The 24451-nt window shown below is 36.4% G+C and overlaps 1 protein-coding gene and 1 pseudogene across 5 annotated transcripts in view; one reads left to right on the top strand and one right to left on the bottom strand.

Annotated features, from left to right (window-relative positions):
• The window catches only part of FSTL5 (follistatin like 5), an 845021-nt gene that overhangs the window by 493635 nt on the left and 326935 nt on the right, over positions 1–24451 (top strand). The window lies entirely within an intron of this gene.
• Positions 18303–19001, bottom strand: LOC138843451 (NADH dehydrogenase [ubiquinone] iron-sulfur protein 4, mitochondrial pseudogene; annotated as a pseudogene).

Here is a 24451-nt window from a genome sequence, read left to right as displayed (position 1 = left end):
CAGGGCACTATTATGTTATGAATCTTCTCAATGAAATAGAGTCTTAATACCTGGATTATATTGTTAATGAGATAATGTAGATGTATAATGACTAGATGTATGAGAACTTAGTTCAGAATCTAGAATAATATTAATAAACAAGCTAGTTCATTCACAGTTCTTTGCTAGTGATAACGATCAACCCCCCCCAAAAGTCATTAAATGCACAGTTTTTTATTTTAACTGTAGCCTGAGAAACTCAGTGACCAACAGTACCTTCCAGAAAGTTCTTAGAATTTCTGAAAATACAGTTAAGCAATGACTGAGGGAAACTGTCTGTAAACTGTTAGGAAACCATCAGTCTGTAGGGAGCCAATATTTTTACCTACTACATTTTGTGCCTGTTGTTTTAATTATGTTTGCTTCTTATGAATAAAGTCTTTATTAGGAAAGAAATTTTGAAATATACTTATTGAAATTTAGCTACATATTTGTAATAAAACTTTGCCAAGAGCTAGCAATCAGTTCTTCTAAGAATTATATATTCACAAGTACATTTTCATAGACTGTTAATAAGTCATATATAGAATAAGGTTTTTAAAATTGAATAGGCTTAGAAAATCGCATGTTAAATAAAAATAAGTTTCTAGAAAATTTTTGATGTTTTTAATATTTAAAGTCAATTATACATTCCCAGACTCAAAGAAAGGAATATGATATGACTCTAATTAAGGTAAAACTAAATTGTAGTTTACATTGTAGGTCTCCATATTCCAGCAGATAATTCAGAAATTAACTTATGGTTTATGACTATCTGTCTTGTAGGCTCATCATAAGATATTCAAAAATATATATCTCTCTCCTTTAATTTGTTCAGTTATATTGGATCTGAGATTTTTGGAACCAGTTTAATGCCTGAATGTAGACTAATTGACTAGTGAGGATCATAAGGTAGTCCATAAATAGACTTTTATTATTAAGGTCTGCATGTGTGGAGGGGATACAGGTACATCAAGGGGAGAGATGAGGCAGCCTGCTTGTTTCCACAGAGGTGACCTGCCCTCATTGGTGTTCTTAATCTCAAGTAGATATACTGGAGAGGGCATTATGGCTTGGGATACCCACATTCATATGGGAGTGAATGGCTTGATTCTTGCTATTCTGCTTCTGGTCCATCTTCTCACAAATGTACACACTGTGAGGCAACAGATGACGGTTCCAGTACCTGAGGCCCTTCCATAGACATCAGAGACCAGGACTGAGTTCCAGGCTCCTGACTTAAAGCCTGACCTAGCTCCAGTTGTAGCTGGTGGTTGGGATGTGACCTCGTGGCTGGAAGCTCGCTCTCTCTCTCTCTCTCTCTCCCTGTGGCTCTGCATTTCAAATAAAAAAATAATGATAAATAAAAAGTTAAGGATCAAATGTTACAAATCATCAGATAAAGACCATAAGAAACAAACTTCAGGTCAAACAAATTTAAATTATTAGTTTGCTGCTATAGGGGAATCTATCAGAATAGTAGAGCATTTAAATAGGAAGATGGGCATGGCTTGTGAAGTGTGAATTTCGACTAAAAGATTCTGAGAACAGGTTTGGGGAAGTGAAAATCAACTATTGTAATAGTTTGCTAGGGCTACCGAAACAAAGAATCACAGACTGTGTGGTTTTAACTATAGAAACTTAATTGGAGGTTTGGCAGCCAGAAGCCTAAGATCAAGGTTGTCAGTAGATTTGTTTTCTTTCTTTCTTTTCTTAAGATCTATTTTATTTATTTGAAAAAGTTGAAGAGAAGAGGCAGAGAGACTGACATCTTCCATCCTCTGGCTCATTTCCCAACTGTCCAACAGCCAGGGTGGTCAGCCAAAGCCAAGAGCCAGGAATTCAGTGCAGGTGTCCAGCGTGGGTGGCAGGAACCCAAGTTCCTGAACCATCACCACTTCCAATGTACCCATTACTTGAAGTTACAATGGAGAGTGAAGTCAGGACTCAAACCCAGATACACTGATATGGGATGCAGGTTTCAAACATTGAGCTAAACTTCCACCCCACGTATCAAAACATAAATAAAGCCATTTTGAACTGTTTCCAACTATTTGCTATTTCATACATGCCACATAAAAACAGTATGAATATTACATCTGAATGAATCTTTTAATAACTATTTGTTACACCTGTAGTCCTCAAACTACCTACACTTATGATAAAATCTATAATATTTAATAACATGCTTAATGCACTTGTGATAAAATTATTTGTATTTTGAATTAGGAAGACAATATGGGACATTTGCTTAGAACATTGACATTTGGGATAACAATGGTCATTATGCAAATAAGTACAATGAAGTTATTCATAAACGCAGCACGTTGTCTCCTCTAAGACTTGCTTTAATTTTATACTCAATGATAAAGCTCTAAGTTACAAGTTCCTTCTGAATTCTTATGACCAGCTATTAAAATAGTTAATTTTTCTTTTTAGAGAAGGTAGTTACTTCATTTAACTTGTGAAAAGTTATATTGGGACAATGTTGTAACAAATATTCAACATTTTTCTATGTGAGAATAACATTCAAAATGACATTTAAGAAAATGCACAATATACATTTCAGTGGAAACAAAATATTTTTGCGTCTATATGAATGAAAATTGAAATCCTTGAGCATACATGTTATCTCATTACAGTACATAATGTTTTTTCTTTCTTGATACTTTTACGCATCAAGGATCATCAAACTATAGATATGCATAGGATAAAATATTAAACGTGAAGCATAGGTTTTAGACTAAAGGATATTAAGGTGAGTTTAAAAGTTGATTTCTTTAAAGCTCCATTATAAAGAAACAAACCAAATGAGTGCAAGGTTAATTCAGTCTTAATTCCAGATATGCAGAATATACCTTCATGCAGTTTATTTAAAATTTTAGCAATTTGAAGAAACTATGAACTATAAATTGAAAAAGAAATGAGGGTCTTCAAATTATGTCATGGCATTAATAGAATATGTAGTTGCAATACACGTTTTAAGTAGAAGTCACTCTATGGTTTTGTGATTTTAACATAATATCCATTATAAAAACAAAGGCATATGAATGCATCAGTTAACCTAAATTAATATAAATGTACTCTACAAAAAAAATTCAAGTTATTTTAACTCTCTTACAAATTCTTACTACTTTCTGTTAACATTTCTGTTGCCAGTAAGAAAAAAAATTGAAGCTCAATATCCAAAAGCATGAAGCTATTTGACATGTGGGGAAATAGTTATTTTTTGCTACCCATTTTATATAATTTTTATCACTTTCATTGATATGATGAGCATGAGTACAGACCCAGGAGGTGAACTAACTGGACATCAATTATGGCTCCATCTGTGGTTAGTTATGTGTGGCTCTAGACAGGGCGCTTCACTTCTCCATACTATTGTTTTCTTATCAATGGAATAACATAAGAACAGATTACCTCTAGAACATTATTTTCAGGATTACGTATGGTCATTTCTTAAAAAAATACGAATACTAACATATGGTAAATAATATGTGCCCTTGAATTATAGTTAGTAGTGACTGTTCCATATCACAAGAACTTTGTTGTCCATGATTATGTAAGAGGAGCAACTGGGACTAGAACCCGGCGCCCATATGGGATGCCGGTGCCGCAGGCGGAGGATTAACCAAGTGAGCGGCGGCGCTGACCCCTGCTCTTCCATTTTCTGATGTAAATGCTGAATCATAGTCCCTGTCAAATCCTGCACCAGATGTAGCCTTCAAGCCCCACAGAAATAGCACATGCATCCACGACGGTGCTCCTAGAAACGTAGGACGTGATGATACTTCATTTGCATGTGGTTTCTGGATGCCTCCTCACTTGGTCACCTCTCTGCACACTCAGCGCTGGCATCTTCCTGCATTTCCAATTCTGCTCTTTTGATGAGTCACGAGTGAAATAGGATTGGGGCCACTGCAGAGGCTTCATTTTAACCTAACTACCTCTTTAAAGGTCTCATTTCCAAACACAGTCGTATCCTGAGGTTACAGGGTTTAGGGCATCACTGTATGAATTTTATGGGTTGTGACTCTGCATTTCAAGTAAATAAAATGAATCTTGAACAACACACACACACACTAATAAGGTTCCTGTTGTCCACAGAGGAGGCACAGACAGTTTTCAACTCCTGGCCTCGGGCTGGGCCAGCCTCAGCTGTTACAGGCATTTGGGAAGTGAACCAGTGGATAGGAGCTCTCTTCCTGTCTTTTTGTGTTTGTTTCTCATTCTCCATCTGTCTTCTTTTCAAAACAAAACAAAACAAAACAAAACAAAACAAAAAAAAAGGAAAGAAACAGCAGCAGAATGATTAATAAAAAAAGTCAGTTGGACTGTGTAAAAACTAAAATCTTTTGTGCATCCAAGCATTCAAATATGTTGTTAAAAGCAATTAAAAAGGCAATGTATGGAAAAGAGATAAAAATTTCGCAAACCATTTATTTCAAATAGTTTTGTGTGGAGAGCAAATAAGGAACACCTAGAGCTCACTTCCTGAAAGACAAACACTCCAACCAAGAAATGGACCAGAGATTTGAGTATTTACCCAAAGAATATTTGCAGTCATCAACATACATGTGAAAGTATGCTCAGCCTCATTAGTTATTAAGGAAGTTTGAATCAAAGGCATAATCATATACCACTTAACACTCATTGTGATGACCACTGTCAAAGAATGAAAAATGAGTGTTGGCAAGAACATAAAAAATAGGAATCCTTAATATATTGCTGATGGTAAACCAAAATAGCAGAGCTACCATGGAAAAAGGTTTGTTGATTCCTCTAAAGTTAGACATACAATTACCATATGTCCCATATATAGATCTGTCCTGATGTATATATTGTTCATAGCAGCCTATAGTCACAATAGCCTAACGTGGAAACAATTCAAATGTTCACCAGTTGATGAGGAAATAAAGGATCTGTGATATATATAAACATAATGGAATATGATTCAGCCATCAAAATGGGTGAAATACCAACATATGCTACAACTTTGATAACTCCTGGAAGCATTAAGAAATGTAACACAAAAAAAAAAAACAAATGATAATATGTTGAGTATTCTTTTATATAAATCTTGAAGAGATAAATTTATAACACCCAAGGCAGATTAGTAATTTTCAGAAAATGTATGGAAGGGAAAACGAAGAATCATTGCTTAATGGATAGGGGCATTCTTTTAGGGTCACCCAAGACTTCTGCAACTACAGAGAGGTGGTGGTTATACAGCACTGGGAATATACTAAGTGCATTGAGTTGCACACTGCATAATGTTAATTTTATGTGACAAGAATTATATCTCAGTTTATTTGAAGCTATATAAGCTAGTGTTATCAGATGGAATTATAACGCAAGCCACAAGTGTTACTCTAGATTTTGTAGTAGCCATATAAAAAGGTAAAAGAAGACAGATGAGATGAACTTTGAAGTTTATTTTATATAAACCAATATATCAAAAGCATCTTAGTGTCTAATTTAACATTGTAGCTGTTAAGATAGTTTATTGTTCTGGTTCTGTTTATAAGATGAAGTATGTGTTATATACTCATTGCCCAACATCACTGCAATCAGCTATATTCCAAGTGCTCGGTGATCAGATGTAGTTACTGCCTGTTCTCCTGGGATATGCAGCATTAGAAATTCATGGTCCTCTTTGTGGAACTGGCAGTAGTCTGCCTCATATGAAGAAAAGATAGCTCATTTTTACAGGAGTTCTCTCTAGATAGAATTTATTATATACAGAATAATAAAATAAGTACTTCTGTTTCAGGAAAGTGAAGAGGACTTTTATGAACAAACTGTATTTTTCCACTCAAAGAAGTAATTTTCTTTTTCCGTAGTCCTAATCTATGAAAACTCAAAAAGGACATAGTATGAAGAGAGTGTATCTACCCATGTGTAGTGGTACAACTACTTCCCAACCAAACCTAATGCTTCATGAAATGAAGTGATTCATGACTTGAAGTAATTTGTTTACCTTGAACTTAACCAAATATAATAAATTTAATAAAATCGTTAAGAAACAGAGCCACAAAAATCAATATTAGTTGCATATTATGCAGTTGCATATCTAGGCAAAAAAAGATCTTGATTAAAAAGCATTATAATTGAGAAGGCTGTTGATTTCAAGTGAAATAACACTCAGCAGTATTTCTGTTTCAAGTAATAGTGATTAGAAAGCTTTGTGAAAGATACTGTTCACCAAATTAGCAGTATAATTAAATATTTGTATTAATTCATAATATATCAACTATAGAAGGAAGCATTTTATATAAATATTATATTTCTATAATTGATAAATCATAACATATTTTAAAAATGTAGTGTCATATGAATGTTTGGGATTTCTGCCAATCTTGCCTTCAATACATGTCGTCTACTTTTGCCCCATTGAATAAATACCTAGTCTGTGACTGGCTTTGGATAAAGAAAATGTATTAAAAATGATTCAAGGAGAGCTTCTGAAGTCATGCCTTTATGTACTATAACAGTCTTATGTTCTCACCTCATATTTTAGGGTGTATTTAATATAAAATTATTCAAAAAAATGATCCTTCAGAAAATAATGAATGTGTTTAATCTCAGGTTGTAAATGCGTTGATTAAGTAGAGCACCAATGGAATAAATGCTGAAACGAATATGTTAACTGAACTACATATTTTAAAATATAGCTCTATAGCATATACTATGATAAGAATGATTTGTGACATATATGGCAAATAGATAACACTGAACTAAATCATAATTTATATCCTAAAATTATTTAATAATCAACTTGCATGGCAAATTTTTTGAAATCAAAAACACTCATGTTTTGCCCAGTTTATTAGATTAAGAAAAGATTATTTTCATATTGACAGTTCTAATTCAAATGCTAATTGCATTGTTAACATTGTCATAAATTTATTTACATATTCTACTTTTATAAATTTAACTTAAAAATAATCAGTTTGGTTAATAATAGTGTGTCTGTTCTTACAACTTGTAGTTTGAGAGTGAGTTGCAATAGGTATAGAAGTGAATATGACACCAAAAATGAGATTTATTACATACATTATGAATTTATATTTTGCATTTATTCAATGTGCTATAGTTAAAACTTGCTCTCAATCTGTACTTTATAGCTTGTTTATTTGTGTGAGGGTGCAAACTGCTGAAATCTTTGCGTAGTATAATGTTGGTCTTCTGTATATAAAATTGTTAAAAATGAATCTTAATGAAGAATGGGATGGGTGAGGGAGTAGGAGGTGGGATGGGAGTAGGGGTGGGAGGTTGGGAATGAGGGGAAGAACCACTATATTCCTAAAAGCTGTACATATGAAATTTGTATTCATTAAATAAAAACTTTCTAAAAAAAAAGGACAAAATACAAGTGAAAAAAGACTTGTATATGAAAAATTTTGTAAACCTTCAGATACAATACTGTCCATGTATGGTATATATTACTACATGCATGCACATAAATATAGTGATAGGTGTTTATATACAGGTATATAAATAGCAATAATATTATATGAATAATATATTAAATATATAAAATAACTATAAAATAAAATATGTTTTATATGCACATATTTAGCAAAATTTAGATCACATTGAACAATTATTTGCTATATGTATCAAAATTCTTCAGGTTAAGATAATTGATGACATTTCTTATATGGAATTTTATTTTTTCTCCAACTAATATAAATATGATATACAAAATATGCTTTACTTATAAAATTATTAAACAGCTGGTGTGAAAGGATAACAAATTAGATTTAACAATGTTCCTCATAGGGAACACCAAGTACTCCCAACCCCCAAATTTAAATTTATATAATATACAGTCTATAATAAAATAAACATCACATATAATTTTATATTATGTTTAGAATATAAAATATACACATTTAAAATAAATATAAAACTCCAATGTTATATGAATTAAAATACATTATATTGAATATATCATATATTATTGTGAATATATGCCAATATAATATAAAATATATATTTTATACATATTAGCATGTAAAATCTTTATGTGCTATTTTCTTTTGAAAAGCAAGCTGACACTATATCTAGAAGTCTTAAAACATTCTTCATTATGACCTTTTTACATTTATTTTTATTTATTTGAAAAGGAAGAAAAGGGAAAGAGCAGTAGACACAGAGAGATCGTTCATCCTCTGATTCATTCCCCAGAGTGTACACCATTAGGGGCTGGACCAAGCCAAAGTCAGGAGCTTGGAATTCAGTCTAAGTCTCTCACATGAGTGGCGGCGACCCAAGTAACAGAGCCATCAATTGCCCCACCCAGGATGTATAGAAGCAGGAAGCTTTAATTGAAAGTAGAGCTGGGACATAACCCAGGCACTCCAATGTGTGATGGCAGGGCCCAAGTGGAGCTTTTAGCAGCATGCAACCATCTACACAGTTATAAATTTGAATTCATCTTTGAATTAGGGTGAAATAATATACCGGGAAAACCTAGTTAGGAGTATCTACCACATTTTTGAAATTTATTATACTAAAAATAATTTTTAAATAAATTATATCTATGCCATATTATATAGTCCAATAATTTTAAGTGATGATTATGAATAAGATTTCAACACGTTTGTTAATTCCAGTTGTTTCCAGGAACAATATGCAACTGGCATGGCTGGGTCTACCAGTAGCTCCTGACAAGGAACTCTGGTCAGTGCCAGAGTTGTACTGCTTGTGAAATTTCTTTATTATACCTTGGTTAAAATGATGGAAAATAGGGGCCGGCGCCTTGGCGCAGTAGGTTAATCCTCTGCCTGCGATGCTGGCTTCTCATATGGGCACCGGTTCTAGTCCCAGCTGCTCCTCTTCCAATCTGCTACCACCTGGGAAAGCAGTAGAAGATGGCTCAAGTCCTTGGGCCCCTGCACCCATCGTCTCTCTCACCGTCTGTAACGCTACCTGTCAAATAAATAAAATATTTTTAAAAAATGGAAAATAAACATATTTGAAATCCACACTTGTCTATCACCCCTGAAAACTAGAAAGTAATTTGCCGAAATGCTAGCATGTGCACTAATTTCTTTCCTAATTAAACTTTGTATTTCTTAATTTTCATGTGAGGTAATATTTTGTTATCGTTGTTGTATTTCTCTTTATGATGGAGAAACAGCAAAGCAATACTGGCCTGAGGTGTTTGTTCCCATTCCCAGTACTTAGACATTTTCAGTGGTAAGATTTCTGTTTTACAAGCATCTTTTTCAAATCACACACAAACTTGAACACACATTTGTACACACATGTACACACACATGCGTGCAAACAGGCTATTTTGATGGGAGTCTCATGGCTCAGAACTGCGCTTAACTGCTTCGTGAATTGATTTCCATAGTTACTCTCTCGTGTAATGGAACTTTCACTCTGATTCTGTAATGACTCAGTTAGATTTCTAGACTGCATCTTCACATCATTATCGTTTGCAGTGTTACACTTCACTGACTGAGTGATTTAATGTGTGTGTGTGTTTTTTGTTTTTTTTTTTTTAATGCCATAGAGAGACGTACAGACAGAGGAGAGCAGAAAATATGCTGGAAAGCATGACAAACTGAGAAATGGAAAACATCAAGATTCAGAGGAATTCTGTACTTTCTGCTGTTATTGTTAGGATGTCACATAAAATTTTACTTTGTTTTAGGTCCATACTTCATGTTTTCGAATTTTACATCATCACATCATCCCTAATTTGCCATTTAAAACTGAACAAGCTTGAAAATTAATGTAAGCTTTTTGAAGGCTTGATCTTCCTTCAGTAAAATGGGTGTAAGGGGTATAAGGATACCTTTTTAATATTTACTTAAACGCTAATGCACATTTACCATTAAATTCATTGTATTCGTTATACTAGTAATGCTGTATTTAATGTACTGTTATCTAAAATAATAATGTAACTTTTACTTAGTTTTTACTTCACGCTCATGTAGCACAGTTCTCTCCCATAATAATCTGTAGTTCTCCAAAGGATGGCCTAAAACCAATACTCTTCAAATTGTTTCTTTCTCTTGGCATTTCTTCTGTGGATTACTTTACATTTATCTAAATTAAATCTCATCCTGTATTGCTGCTTCCCTATTTTTCACTTTTCATCTTTCTGAAACTTTCTTCCTTCCATTGGTTTTGCAATTCATTTTGAAAATGTATCTGCAGCTCTGATAAATGCAAGCACTTCTCTTGATAGATCAGCGTGATGATGCAGCTCTTTGTGAAATACAACTGGACTCATTTCATTGTAACAGTGTCTCTCTATATGTTCAGTGATTTATCTGTGTAGTTTATATTATCAGCAGTAGTAGTGTTAATGATATAATGAAACTTGAGCAAATGTGTGCTGTAGAAACGATAAATATTGGTTACTGTTCTTTTATTGCGTTCTGAAATTAGATGTCTGAAAAGTAGAGACAAAATATTTGTTGACACTATTCTATTTTCCTTTTCTTTCTTTCTTTTTTTTTTTAATTTGTTTGAAAGGCAGAGGAATAGAGATAGAGAGAGGGTTTTTCTATCTTCTGTTTCACTCCTCAAATGCCTGCAGCAGATGGGGCAAAGCCAGGCAGTGACCAAGAGGCTGGAAATCAACCCAGGTCTCTCACAGGGAGTGGTAGAGACCCAAGTACAGGAGTCATCATCGTCTACCTCCCATTATGCACATTCACAGGAAGCCGGCATCTGAAGTGGAGCTGGGATTCAAACCAAGACACATGGAAATGGTCTGCAAGTGTCTAAGCAGTGCCCCGTTGCTATGTGAAATGTCTGCCCCCCAACTTCCTTGATGAGTAAAACCAAAAGAATGGATTCATAGTCCTTCCATTCACTCCTTTCACTTCTTCCCCAATATTCATATTTTAGATCGTATGAACTCAATGAGAATTATATCCAAATGTACAGGGCATATAATTTATATACATATGGAGTATATAGTATATATTAGTAAATATATACTAGAAATTATATATTTGCATATATAACAAGTATTCACATTAACTAATGTGTTTATAAATTTATTTTGATTTGTTTTGTTAAATATTTCATTAGTCTCCTTTTGTTTTATTGATATTAATTAACTTGTAATGACAGAAATTGTTTATACATATAGTGTGCCACTTGATGTTTTGAAATATATATATATGTATATAAGAAACTCTCACATTCAAGTTGGTGCTTTCATGATTTTGCAGTAAATGCTTATTATTCCACCTACCAAATGAGAATTCTGATAGAGACAGATTCTACAAAAATAGTTTCTTTTGAACTGTGCTCATTGTAGATCCTTGGTCTGTGAGGGAGAGAAGAGTCAGTGAAGGATCTCATCGTGTTCTTCCATAGCTCTTTTAACTACAATAGTTTTAATGTCTGAAGGTTCTAATGTTGACATGATAATGAAGTAATGAAGAAAAACTGGAGAAATATTCTGTTCTGTTTGTACCTTCACATTACTATTTTTTTAAAGTTGAAATATTAGTTAATATGAATTTAAGGAGTATTATGTGACATTTTCTATGGCCTAGATTCAAAAACAAAATAACATCTCTCTGGGTTCATCAAATTTTTAAAGTGGGAGTAATACTTAATGAAATCATTTCCACACAATTTTTAACTGTATGCTGTATTATTGAAAATAAAGCATTAAGGCCACGCCGTGGCTCACTAGGCTAATCCTCCGCCTGTGGTGCCGGCACCCCGGATTCTAGTCCCGGTTGGGGCACCAGGTTCTGTTCCTGTTGCTCCTCTTCCAGTCCAGCTCTCTGCTGTGGCCCGGGAAGGCAGTGGGGGATGGCCCAAGTGCTTGGACTCTGCATCCGCATGGGAGACCAGGAGAAGCACCTGGGTCCTGGCTTCGGATCGGCGCAGTGCACTAGCCATAGCGGCCATTGGGGGGTGAACCAACGGCAAAGGAAGACCTTTCTCTGTCTCTCTCTCTCACTGTCCACTCTGCCTGTCAAAAAAAGAAAGAAAGAAAGAAAAATGAGAGAGAGAGAGAGAGAAAGAAAGAGAGAGAGAGAGAGAGAAAGAAAGAAAGAAAGAAAGAAAGAGAGAGAGAGAGAGAGAGAGAGAGAGAAAGAAGAAAGACAGCATTAAGTAATCTTAAAACAGTTGTTAGGGAGAGTTGCAGGTTGATGCCCCCTCACAGGAGGCACCAAACTGTTAGGAAAAGAGGTACAGAATAGAGAAGAGGCAGTGTATGAATTTACAGCCAGACCGAATTTATTCACAGAAAATAAATTCGTAGAGGTGGGTGACCAGCTGCCCTCGTGCAGATGATGGAACATGTGACAGAAGGCCCCAACTCCCAGGGGCCAGCCCTTTTTATATTTTAGGAGGGCTAGGATGCGGATGGGGTAGGGGCACCAGGGAGAGGAATTCCTGGAACTGGTCTTTCAAGTGTTCTGAGCAACTGGTCTTTCAGGTGGCTGTGGGGGTGGGGTATGAAGGCAGTAGAGTGTGAGACCCAATCGAGATTCAAGGGCAAGGAATGCATTCCAATGCTCATCTGTCTTTTGGCAATGAGGGAGAATGGCTGAGGCTTATGTCTTTGTTCCATCAGTTGTTATGTATTTCTTACTTTTTTATTAAATAATTAGAAATAGACATATTTAGAAGTACAGCTATTTGGTAGATTAAAATGTTTTTAAAATATCCTATTTTATAGTCTTTTTTGCCTTTAAATATATATAATGTGTTCATGTATACATACATATATATGTATATATATTATATATATAGCAATATTAGACAACTCAGCTGAGTCAGACCAGATTACAATGCTGATCTTAGGTACTGATGATATCGGAATGTGACCCCTTAAAATTACATTGGAATGTGGCCCCTTAAAGTTATATCAGAATTTGGGGTGCCATACGATATCACCATACTCTTATTAATATATCTCCAATATTAATAAGCCCAACTGGGTTCTTGCCTAATATTTAGAGAAGAATTCTTAATACTGGCATAAATGAACGAGGCATCATGGTACGTTTTAAACTTTTATTTAGTGCGAAAGATGCATAGGAGAGTGAGGGCTTTATCTAAGAAAGAGAGGTAGATCTGGGTTCATTCCGAGCACCAGGAACCAGCCACATGGAGGAGCATCTAGGCCAGGAAGCCTAGGGCGGGTGGTAGGAAAAGGCCGGACACACCCTGTTCCAGACTTTTAATCCACTCTCAAAGGGGAGTGGTTAATTAACCTGATTGGCTGGTGAGTACCCAGGTGTGGCCAGGTAGGGGCAAGAGGTGACATAGGGGCGTGGTGAAGGTATCAGGTAGGGCGAGTGACTCAAAGAGGCGTGTTGAAGGCGTGGTCTTCCAGCTCACAAACCTATTCAATTTTAACCTGTATGCCTGCCTACTTCACTGAGGTATAAAACCTCTACAGGAACCCGATCTCTTCTCTTCTCTGCCATAAGTACAGGCACAACACTTGGGCATGCAAGCCCAGGAGATTGCTCCCAGGAACAATATTTTTAAAATATTTATTTGTTTATTTGAAAGTCAGGATTACAGAGTGGGAGGGGGAGGGGAAGGAGGAGAAGGTGGGGGAGAAAGGGTGGGGGAGAAGGATAGGGGGAAGAGGAACAGGGAAAGGGAGGGAATATTCCATCAGCTAGTTCACTCGCCAAATGGCTGCAACAGCTAGGGCTGGGCCAGGCTGAAGCCAGGAGCCAGGAGCTTCTTTCTGGTCTCCCACATGAGTGCAGGTGCCCAAATACTTGGCCATCTTCTGCTGCTCTCCCAGGCACATTAGCAGTGAGGTGGATCAGAAGTGGAGCAGCCAGGACTAGAGCCAGCCCCCATGTGGGATGCCAGCGCTTATCAGACTATGCTACACAGCAGGCCACAAGGAGCAAGATCTATTTGCTTTCCTCCGCTGAAGAGAGTAAGACATACCTTGACTGAAAAGTTAGCCGAAATTCCTCTGTGTGGCTTCTGCATATGGAATATCCTTCACATAGTCTTTCCTGCTAAACTGTTCAGTTCCAGACCTCAGTTCCTGACGCAGTCACTGTTTACCTACTGAGCATATGGGACCCTATCAAACAGTCTTATCAGGATGATCCTTCACAGGGTGGCACGCCAGTGGGGCAGCAGTGTTAGGCTAAAACAGTGTTAGGCTGAAATCGCTGGGCCATGAGGCTCTGATCAGCCATGGAGCATTTTGCTTTCTAAGAAAGGATGCAGATTGCTTCTTATTTTTAGGACTATTTTGATCAATGGCTGGGGCAGCTATCGAGCAAAGGAGCCAAAGGGCACGAAGATCCCCACTAAATAGTTCCCTGTTGTGTGGTTTTTATTCTGTGCAAGCCTTGTTTTGAATCATCTGTACTCAACCTTTTAATGTTTCTTTCCTCATTAGTATTCTTTCCCACTTAAGCTTTCTTCTCAAGGAAATCTGTTTTATTACAATGTCAAGGCTGTAAAACTTTGAATTTTAGTTTTCTATCAAAATGTGTGTTTTTGTGTGTAAATGGTGACATTTGGAACTTGAACTATGCTAAGATTTATTTATTACAAAAATAATGAATATAGTGTCAGAGAATAGGACTGATCTTCATTTGAATTTGGCATATTTATCTAGTTAACCAAAAATGGCTTTGTTTTTTGCAAGACATTATAGATAGTTTGGGCTTTTTTCCACTGAAGAATTACAAAAATCTTTTTGATTTGGCTGTAGCAGAGTATTTTTAAGAGAAATTTATGCAACTTTACAAAATTTGTTAAAATGAGGAAGGTTAAAGGTACTGCCTTAGGGACAGGCTCAGCATTTCAGATGCTGCTTGTAGTGTCGCAACTCCTATCCAGAATACCTGAGATTCAGTCTCAAGTCCTGCTTCCAATCGCAGACCCTGGCTGATGCGCTCTGGGGAGCAGCGTGTAAAGCCCCGAGTAGTTGTTCACTGCCAGCCACCTGGAAGGTACGGACTGAGTTCTAGGATCCTGAATTATGCTTAGCTGTTGTGGGCGTTGGCATGTGATGGAGTGGATGGGTCATCTCATTCTCATTCTCTCTCTCTCCCTTAAAAAAAAAAAAGGAAAGAAAAGATATACTGTCAATAAGATCTTCACAAAACTGAGAAACTTACTACAAATACTTAAAACGTGCTACACATAATAAGACTAGGAGCACTCACATGTTTAAAAAGCCGGCACCATGGCTAACTTGGTTAATCCTCCGCCTGTGGCGCTGGCATCCCATATGGGCACCCGGTTCTAGTCCCGGTTGCTCCTCTTCCAGTCCCGCTCTCTGCTGTGGCCCGGGAAGGCAGTGGAGGATGGCCCAGGTGCTTGGGTCCTGCACCCGCATGGAGACCAGGAGGAAGCACCTGGCACCTGGCTTCGGATCAGCGCAGTGCACTAGCCATAGCGGCAATTTGTGGGGTGAACCAGTGGAAGGAAGACCTTTCTCTCTGTCTATTTCTCACTGTCTATAACTCTACCTCTCAAATAAAAAAAAAAATCCACAAAACACAGACTGCAGTATTTATTTCACTATATTCCTCAAATCAAATTTCCCATAGCAAATCTGAGATCTGTACAGATCATGTAAGTTATAATTTAAATAAATTCTCAGCCTGTGTATTTTAAATCTAGAACATTAAACAAAAAGTGTGCAGATCATTATTCACAATTTCTGATTTAATTGCATAATTGTTCATATCTCCTCTTTGTTGTGATGATGAATATAAAGGACCTTAAATCTGAGTTTCTAGGCGTAGCATTCAATTAGGTGGAAATACTGCAACTGCGCCACCTTTACCTGGGATTTTATAAAGACCTGTATTTCAAGGTAAGAGAAGTTCATGTTTAAAGTAATTAAAGCGATATTCATATGCAGAAAAGATGTGTCCATAGTTTTAGGTGAGTTAAAACCTTCATCGTATGGCAATAATCGTAGGCCTGTAAAATTCTTAAGTTTATGGCTTATTTTAAAGACAAGTGAGAACAAGTGAAGACAGTCTGTGCCTCTTCAATTTCAGACCTCTGTGGAATGATAGGACATAAGTAAATGTGGTTGATCCTCTCATTAATAGTTTGCAAACTTCTCTCAAGCAAGAATGAGAATAAGTAAAGTAGATGAGCAAAAATTGGTGATCAATCAAAAAACAAAACCTGATTTCTATCAAAGAAAAATTAAAAGAGACAAGTGGAAAAGTCATGGAAGACTTTCTACTAGAGGATGGCCACAGAGATAAAGACTTAGCAGAAGCATCATGCATGAAGTCACAAAGCACTGTGGTTAGCAAGAGACAAAGTGGAAGAGGACTCCACAGAGGAGGGATCGGTGTTAACCGCATTAGGCTATCTGTGTTTGTTAACTGGCACTAGGTTTCCACCCCAACTCCAGGATGATGACATTGCAAAGATACGCTTTGCAGCTCTTGAAAATTGTATTTCTTGGGTCCCTGTCACCCACTTGGGAGGCCCAGAGGGCTACAGAGTTCCACCTGGCCCAGCCCTAGCTGCTGAGGGTATTTGAGAAGCGAAACAAGGATGGCAGATCTCTATATTTCTAGGTTTCAAAAAAAAATCAAAGCAACAATCTTGTCTAAATTTTCGACAGAGGGAAACATCAAGGGAGTTTTCCTCAGGTCTTGCTTCATGTGATTTCATGGAGAGCCGCAGAGTTGACAAGGAGTAGTTTGAACGATTTTGTTTCTCAAAGCATTTGTTAAGCCTTTTGGTGATTTAAGTTGGACTTCAGTTAAAGCAATCCCCATTAAAATATACTTTTGGGGAAATAAACTTGTTCATAGACTGATATCTTGAATGATTTGTGTGGAATAATCGGATTACTTTCCATCTGGCTGAGCCTCTGCCCTGGGAATGTATTTTGATTGGATGTTAAGAAGAGAGAAGAAATGTTAATTGTTTGCATGCCAGACTTGGGAATAACGCCGCTAGCAGTAGGTAGCATTACCTTTGGGCTGGCTTGACTTTTTTTGTTGTGTTAGACTCTGGAAGTAGCAAGTCTCTCTTAGGGTCTGTAGAAACTCATCATATTCTAGTATTCACAGAAATCTCAAAGCTTTTAAAAAATACAGTGGTAGTTTATTAACTCAGTAGTATATAAAAGAGAGCGATTTTCATGAATTCTGTATGTGATTATTTATGCTTGGTTTTCTAAACAGTGAATGAGTAGAATCCAATAGATCATATTTCAAGAACTCATGCACTTTATAGGAGTATAAAAATGGCAGAATAGTGTTTCAGGAAATGGAAAACTTCTTGCAAAAGATTACAGAGTATTTTGGTCCTAGAATCTCAGTTGAAACTACTCAACTGTGCATTTTTAGTGAAAGCAGCCTAGCACAATAGCATATACAATAGAGCTTTAAATGTGTAGGGCTGTGTTCCAGTACAGCTCTATTTACAAAAATAGGTAGTAGGCCAGATTTGGTCCATGGATGCAGTTTGCCAAGCCTAGGACCATGGGAACAGTTGATATGAAGAAGGCTCTACTGTACTCAATTTTCTGTATTCTGGCTGAGTTAATACTCTAATTGCACACATATGGTGATAGGCATTGTGTTCCTAAAAAAAAAAAAAAAAGGCTAAGAACTAAGAATTTGTCAATAATCTTGAAAGTGACAAGTAAAAGAAAAGCTCCCTAGACAGAAATGCCTTTAGCGTTGAAAAGGGAATTCATTAGCTGATCAGGGTTGGATTGCCTTGAGAACAGCCCACTCCCCTTTTTTGGTAACTTTCTGTTCATCAATCGTGTGAAGCTTTTGACCAGGCGTTAGAAGAGAGATTCCCAGGCTCAGAGCTGACACTGGCAAATAAACCTCAACCTTTCCCTGTTGTAAATGCATAAATTGGCACTCCAGTATAAACAAAGGTATCTTGCGATTTTGATTAGCTCAGTCAATCCCAAGTAGCCTAATTAATTCTGGATGAATTGTTAAATGTGTTTCTGGATTTGCATAGCAGAGGGCCAGCCTTTGGATCCTGCAAAGAGCTATCAAAGTGAACAGCCAGTGCTCAGGTTCCCCATCATGCATATCTATTTTCTGTAACATGTGAGATGGTCTAACGACAAAACTTCCTAGTGAAGGCAAACGCTCTGTTTCATCAGTGATCACTGTGCATTATTAGGCAAATAATCATTGTTAGCTGAATTGTTTTAATTAGGCAAGCTGTATTATTTTAAAAATTACATTGAAAGGCTCAAATGCAATTAGACTACATGGAAAATAGAATTTATGCATTGTTTGTTTTTGGCAGTTTTAAGGTCAAATTTGAGATTAAGAGATATGTTATATGTGGGCTATAAATACTGCACAGCTGACTTTATTCATGGACAGGACAGAGATACAGTCAGTGCCAACCTGTGTTGTGGATGCTTTTGTTCTTTTGCTCCCAGCAAAGTTTGTGCCGTGAGACTTGGACTTGGGCTTTGGAACCGTCCTTTCCTCCACGTCATTGTTCCATCCACTTTTTGTCTGCAAAGGCAGATGCATCTTCCTTAGCACTGCAGGTTAGATCCCTGTTGGACTAGGAATCTAGTCCAGCCCATCTGGACTAGGGATGTAGGCCCAGCCCATCAAAGGGTTTTTCCATGGTTCCCTAGTATCAAATTCCATCTTCCATTTCTTTGTGTTGTTTACTCCAGACTGCCTGCTATTGCAAGGAGGAACAAAAGTCTAGACTTTTCTAGTTTGGGAGGTAGTGATATCCAGCTGTTCATTCACTGTTATGAGTTGCCTGTCTCGAATTTGGTCTGGTGCCAACCTCCACGTGGAAGTGCTCAACAACATGGTTGGAACCTTATAAACAGAAATGGCAGCTATAGAAACAGAAATGGCAGCTATCGCCACTGCACTTCTCCCCAGACCTGCCTCAGCGCCACTGACACTGACCCACTGCCTCCTTGCTGCAGACAAACGCAGAGGACAGAATTCATTAATTAATTCTGACTGTAATCTATATTTATTAAAGACAACAATTACTGTCATGTGACTGACTGTAACACTAACAATCAGGGCTGCCTTGAGGTAAGATGAAGGAATGACCACAGGTTAGCATTCTTTCTTTACAGCTATAATAACGTTTTAAATGGCAATGAACATGTAATTAACATACAGAAAACCAGTGATTAACTAATTGCTTTGTCTTGACTGACAAGTGAGAATTCTCAGCAAGTTCTACATGTTAGATCATTTCCTTCATGTGTATATGCAATTTCTATTCTACATCTACTGCAGTAAATTCCATTTTAGGTGACCATCATTAAGTTGAAAATTTATACTAAAGACAACAAATTCATTCAGTATTTCTTTGTGAATTTTGAATACAGTCACAAATTTTCTCAAATCATGCATAGAATTTGCCCCCAACAAATCTCACAGGAGCAGCCATACTTGATTTTATTTCAACATTTCATTGATATTTTTACGATGCTTTTTGAAAGTAGGAGAGTGATTCTCACTATAGTAGGTGGTTTTTTGAAAGACAACTGTTTTCTTTGTTTATATTTATTTGCAAGGTTGAAGGACAATGATAAAGAGACTTAGAGAGACCCATTTGCTGGTTCACTCCCCAGATGCCTGCAACAGTCAATGATTGGCTAGCCCAAAGCCAGGAGCCAGTAACCCTCCCCAGATCATCCAAAGGGGTGGCACAGACCAAAGTACTTGAGCCATCACCTGCTGCCTCTCAGTTTGCACCCCAGCTGAAATCCAGTTTGGACACAGAATCAAGACTTGGACTTAGGCACTCCTCTTATATGGGATGTAAGCTCCCCAACAGCATCTTATCACTGTGCTAAACACCTGTGTTGTCTTATTTTTTTTAAGCATTCATATATTACAGTTTCTTTTATCAGTTTATTTTACGTGTGAGTCTGTAATCCCTACTGAGTTAAGTTTTTGGTGAATGATTTAAGGTTTGGATCTAGATTCATTGTGTGTGTGTGTGTGTGTGTGTGTGCACGTGTAGTTCCTACAGAATTTATTGACAAGATTATTTTCTGCACTATATTTCTTTACTCTTTGTAAAAGATCAGTTCACTGTATTGTGTGGGTCTGCCACTAGCCTCTCTGTCCATTGGTCTATTTGCTCATTCTTTTACCAATACCACTCTGTCTTGACTGCTGTAGCTTTATAGAAAGTCTTCAACTGGAAGTAGTAATTCCGCCAGCTTTGTTTCTTCCCTTCAGCATTGCACTGGCTAGTCTGGATCTTTTGCCTCTTTTTATATAAACTTCAGAATCGTTTGTTGATGTGTGCAAAATAATTTGGCAAGATTTTGACTGAGATTGCATTCAGTCAAAAGATCATTTAAGAAGAACTGACATCTTCACAATATTGAGTATTACTGTCAATGAAAATCAAATCAAATAATTCCTCCATCTAATTAGTTTTTTAATTTCCTTCATTAGATATTTGTAGTTTTCTTATAAATTTTATGGATTCAAATTGCATTTATACTTGATCATTTCATGTCTTGGGGTGCCAATGCAAGTAGTATTATGTTTTAATTTCAAATTCCACTTAATTATTGCTGCTCTGTGGGAAAGTGAGTACCTTTTCATTTTAACCTTATTTCTTACAGTCCTTCTATAATTGCTTATTAGTTCCAGAAGAGTATTTTTTGTTGGTTCTTTAGGATTTTCTACATAATCAATCATGTCACCCACAAAAACAGTTTAATTTTTCCTTCCAAATTTGTATACCTTTAATTTCCTTTTCTTATCTTACTGTGCTAGCTCAGGTTTCCCGTATGCTAAAAAGCAGTGGTGACTTCTTTACATTGTTCCCAACAAAATCACCAGCTGTGATTTACCTGGAGTTGTTTTTTTTTTTTTGTCAGTATTCCTTATCAAGTTGAGAAAGTTTTCCCTATGGATCATTACCCTCTCTGGATAGTTTACTGAGAGGTTTTTTTTAATTATAAATACTAGAGTTTGGTAAATGTCTTTTCTACATTTCTTGATAATATCATGTGATTTTTATTCATTTAGTTTGTTGACATGAGGGATTACATTAAATTTATTTGAATATTTGCAATAAATTCCGCTTGTTCATTATATTATATTCTGCTCATAATTCTTTTTTATTTATTTTTTATTTATTTATTTATTTATTTATTTATTTATTTTTGACAGGCAGAGTGGACAGTGAGAGAGAGACAGAGAGAAAGGTCTTCCTTTTGCCGTTGGTTCACCCTCCAATAGCCACGGCGGCCGGCGCGCTGCGGCCGGCACACCACGCTGATCCGATGGCAAGAGCCAGGTGCTTATCCTGGTCTCCCATGGGGTGCAGGGCCCAAGCACTTGGGCCATCCTCCACTGCACTCCCTGGCCACAGCAGAGAGGTGGCCTGGAAGAGGGGTAACCTGGACAGAATCCGGCGCCCCGACCGGGACTAGAACCTGGTGTGCCAGTGCCGCTAGGCAGAGGATTAGACTATTGAGTCACAGCGCAGGCCTCTGCTCTTAATTCTTTTAACACATTGTTAAACTCAGTTGAATACCACTTTGATGGTGACTTTGGCTTTGTGTTCATAAGAGATATTCTCTTAATATTTTTGCTGCTGCTATAATATCTTTATCTGCTTCAGGTATTTCAATAATGTTGACCTTCTAGAATGAGTTGGAAGTATTTCTGATAGAGATTGTAGAAGATTTGTGTAATATCTGCCTAAAGTGTTTGGCAGAATTCACTAGGAAATCCATCTGAACCTAGTGTTTTATATTTTGGAAGATGTTGAATTATTGTTTCAGTTTTTTAACAGATGTTAAGTGAAGTGTATTAATATTGACTGTGTTTATATGTGTGAGTTTGGGCAGACCGTCTCATTTAGGAAACTGTTCCATTTTATATAGATTCAAATCTGTGGAAATAGGCTTATTTGTAGTGTTCTTCATGATCATTTTATTGTCTGTGGAACCTCTGTTGATGTCGCTTGTTTCATTTCTGGTATTAGGAGTTCGCATGATTTTTCCTTTTTTACTTTATTCCTTAGCTATCCTAATTTAAGGCTTACTGATTTTATGTTTTCAGGAAATGAACTTTTGGCTTCATTTATTATCTCTGTTGATTTCCTGGTTTCAATTTCACTGATTTTTGGTCTAATTTTTAAATATTTTTCTTCTCCTTACTTAGGATTTAATTAGCTATTATGTTTTTAATTTTTCTGAGGTGAAAGTTTAGATTATTGCTTTTTGATTTCTTTGATCTATGTGCCTATGCATCTATCTTTTTAGTATAATTGTTCTGTAATATATCTAGACAGAATTTTCTGTCTTCTGACCTCTTTGAACAAGGTCCTGAAGTCCTTCTTTCTTTGTGTTTGTCACCCCTAGTGGGTTTGCTTATGTTACCATCATGATCACAGGATGGCAACCGAAGCTTCAGTTAATTGTTCCTCACATGGTAACATCACAAATAGAAAACTAAAATAAAATCAAGATCAGCGTTTACATCATGGGTAATTATGAAGAGTAACTGAATCCACTGCCTAGACTAGTGACAGGAAAATATTATGTGCTCAGTGAATCATTTAATTTTTTACTCTCACCCATGTCCTGCAAGAACAACTCACTTGTAAAGAGAATTTAGTCTTGATGATTAGAATTTGCCATATCAAAAACTATTATTGCAACCTATATTCTTATAATGTTAAAATTATTCAGTGCTCTGCATTCATGAACTTTTCCAAATCGTAAGTCAAAATGGACTTGACTACTGTGAGTGGACAAGTAGTTCTCTCAGTTGGATACTCTTTTTGTTATGCCTAATTTCAAATGGAAATATTCTTCATACAAAAGAATCAATTGTTACTGTCATACATATCATTGAATACATACATTAGTTTTCATTTTAGTTTAAAATTGAACTGTATATAATTCATTTGAAAGAGATATTTAATGAAATGGAACTGAAAACTTGAATAGTAATTGTACTCTATAAGATCACTAAAAGGATATCCAAATCATGAATAAAATAAAGAAAATGAAACTCATTATTGTTATATGTAAAACTACTTGGAGTAACATCAACATACTGTTTTGGCTATAGTATTATATTGATCTTATTATATGGAGTTATACAGAGAATGAACAATTAAATTCTAATTTTGCACAAGAGTTTCTGCTTCATTGTTTTACAGAAATGCTTTAAGTCTCTAATTCATGATTTTCAATAACTTATCAATCTCACAAATGGTATAGGAAAAAACTTAGCAGTTTTTCCTTTTAGCAACTAAACATTTTTATTTATATTTTTATTTTAAGTCCTTCTTATCCATTCAGAATGTTTGGCAAAAATAATTTTATTCTCCCTCCCATCTTCAGAGATATCCTCTCTACTTTTTTGATTCTGTTATCCTAGCCCTTAGGAAACTCTTCACTTACCATTTAGGCCCCTCCTCTTTTTTTCTGTCATATAAAGATATTTAGAAAAAGCATCTGCTGTCATTTGAAACATCTAGAGTATTCCCAGAGTGTTTACCCTGAATGCCACATAACTTTTGGCTTTTTCAAGCCTTCAGGCTAATTTGGTCTTTGGAAGCATGCCCTGTTAAGTCAATTTTGCTTATATTGGGCTTCTATTACTCATGGAGAAAGTTTACACTCTTTTTTTATTATTTGAGAGGTCGAATTGAGAGGTACAGACAGTGAGGGGGATAGAAAGAGAGAAAGGTCTTCCATCACCGGTTCACTCTCCAAATGGTCACAATGACCAGAGCTGGGCCATTCTGAAGCCAGGAGTCAGGAGCTTCTTCAGGGTTTCCCATGTGGGTGCAGAGGCCCAAGCGCTTGGGCCATCTTCCACTGCTTTCCAAGGCCATAGCAGAGAGCTGGATAGGAAGAGGAACACCTGGGACCAGAACCGGTGCCCATATGGGGTGCCAGCACCGCAGGCGGAGGACTAACCTACTGTGCCACAGCGCTGACCCTGAAAGTTTATACTCTTACTGAAGGCATGAAAGAACTTAGATTTTCATTTTCTTCCCTAGAAAAAATGCCACTAGACTTTTGATTTTTATACCAGTAGGAAAGGTTTGGGATTAAACACTCAGCTCTACAAGCTCATAGATAGCTAAGAACTTTAGGCTCATTTTTAGCCATGTGGATTAACTAATTAACATAGCATTTATAAGAGTTCAATTTTTATTCCTACTGATTTGCAGGAGATCTTCATTATACTTATGAGATGATGTTTGTTTGTTTTATCGATGGAAAGTAACTTTTCTTGCTTGTTGACATGCATGTTTAACTTAATTAATAGTATCTTATGAAAATACTCGCTCTAAATTGTAATGTGATTTCCTTAATGATGAATTTTTTCTGTCAAGTTTAAGAAATATTCACCTACCCAAGATTATGAAAGTACTCTCTGTTCTATCATTCTGGAAGCATCAAACTTGTACGTTAAACTTTAATAATCCTCATATTAGATCA

Source organism: Oryctolagus cuniculus, chromosome 8 (assembly GCF_051225735.1).
Source record: "Oryctolagus cuniculus isolate XC-2025 breed Fujian yellow rabbit chromosome 8, ASM5122573v1, whole genome shotgun sequence".
Lineage (NCBI taxonomy): Eukaryota > Metazoa > Chordata > Mammalia > Lagomorpha > Leporidae > Oryctolagus > Oryctolagus cuniculus.
This window is presented reverse-complemented; position numbering and strand designations above follow the sequence as displayed.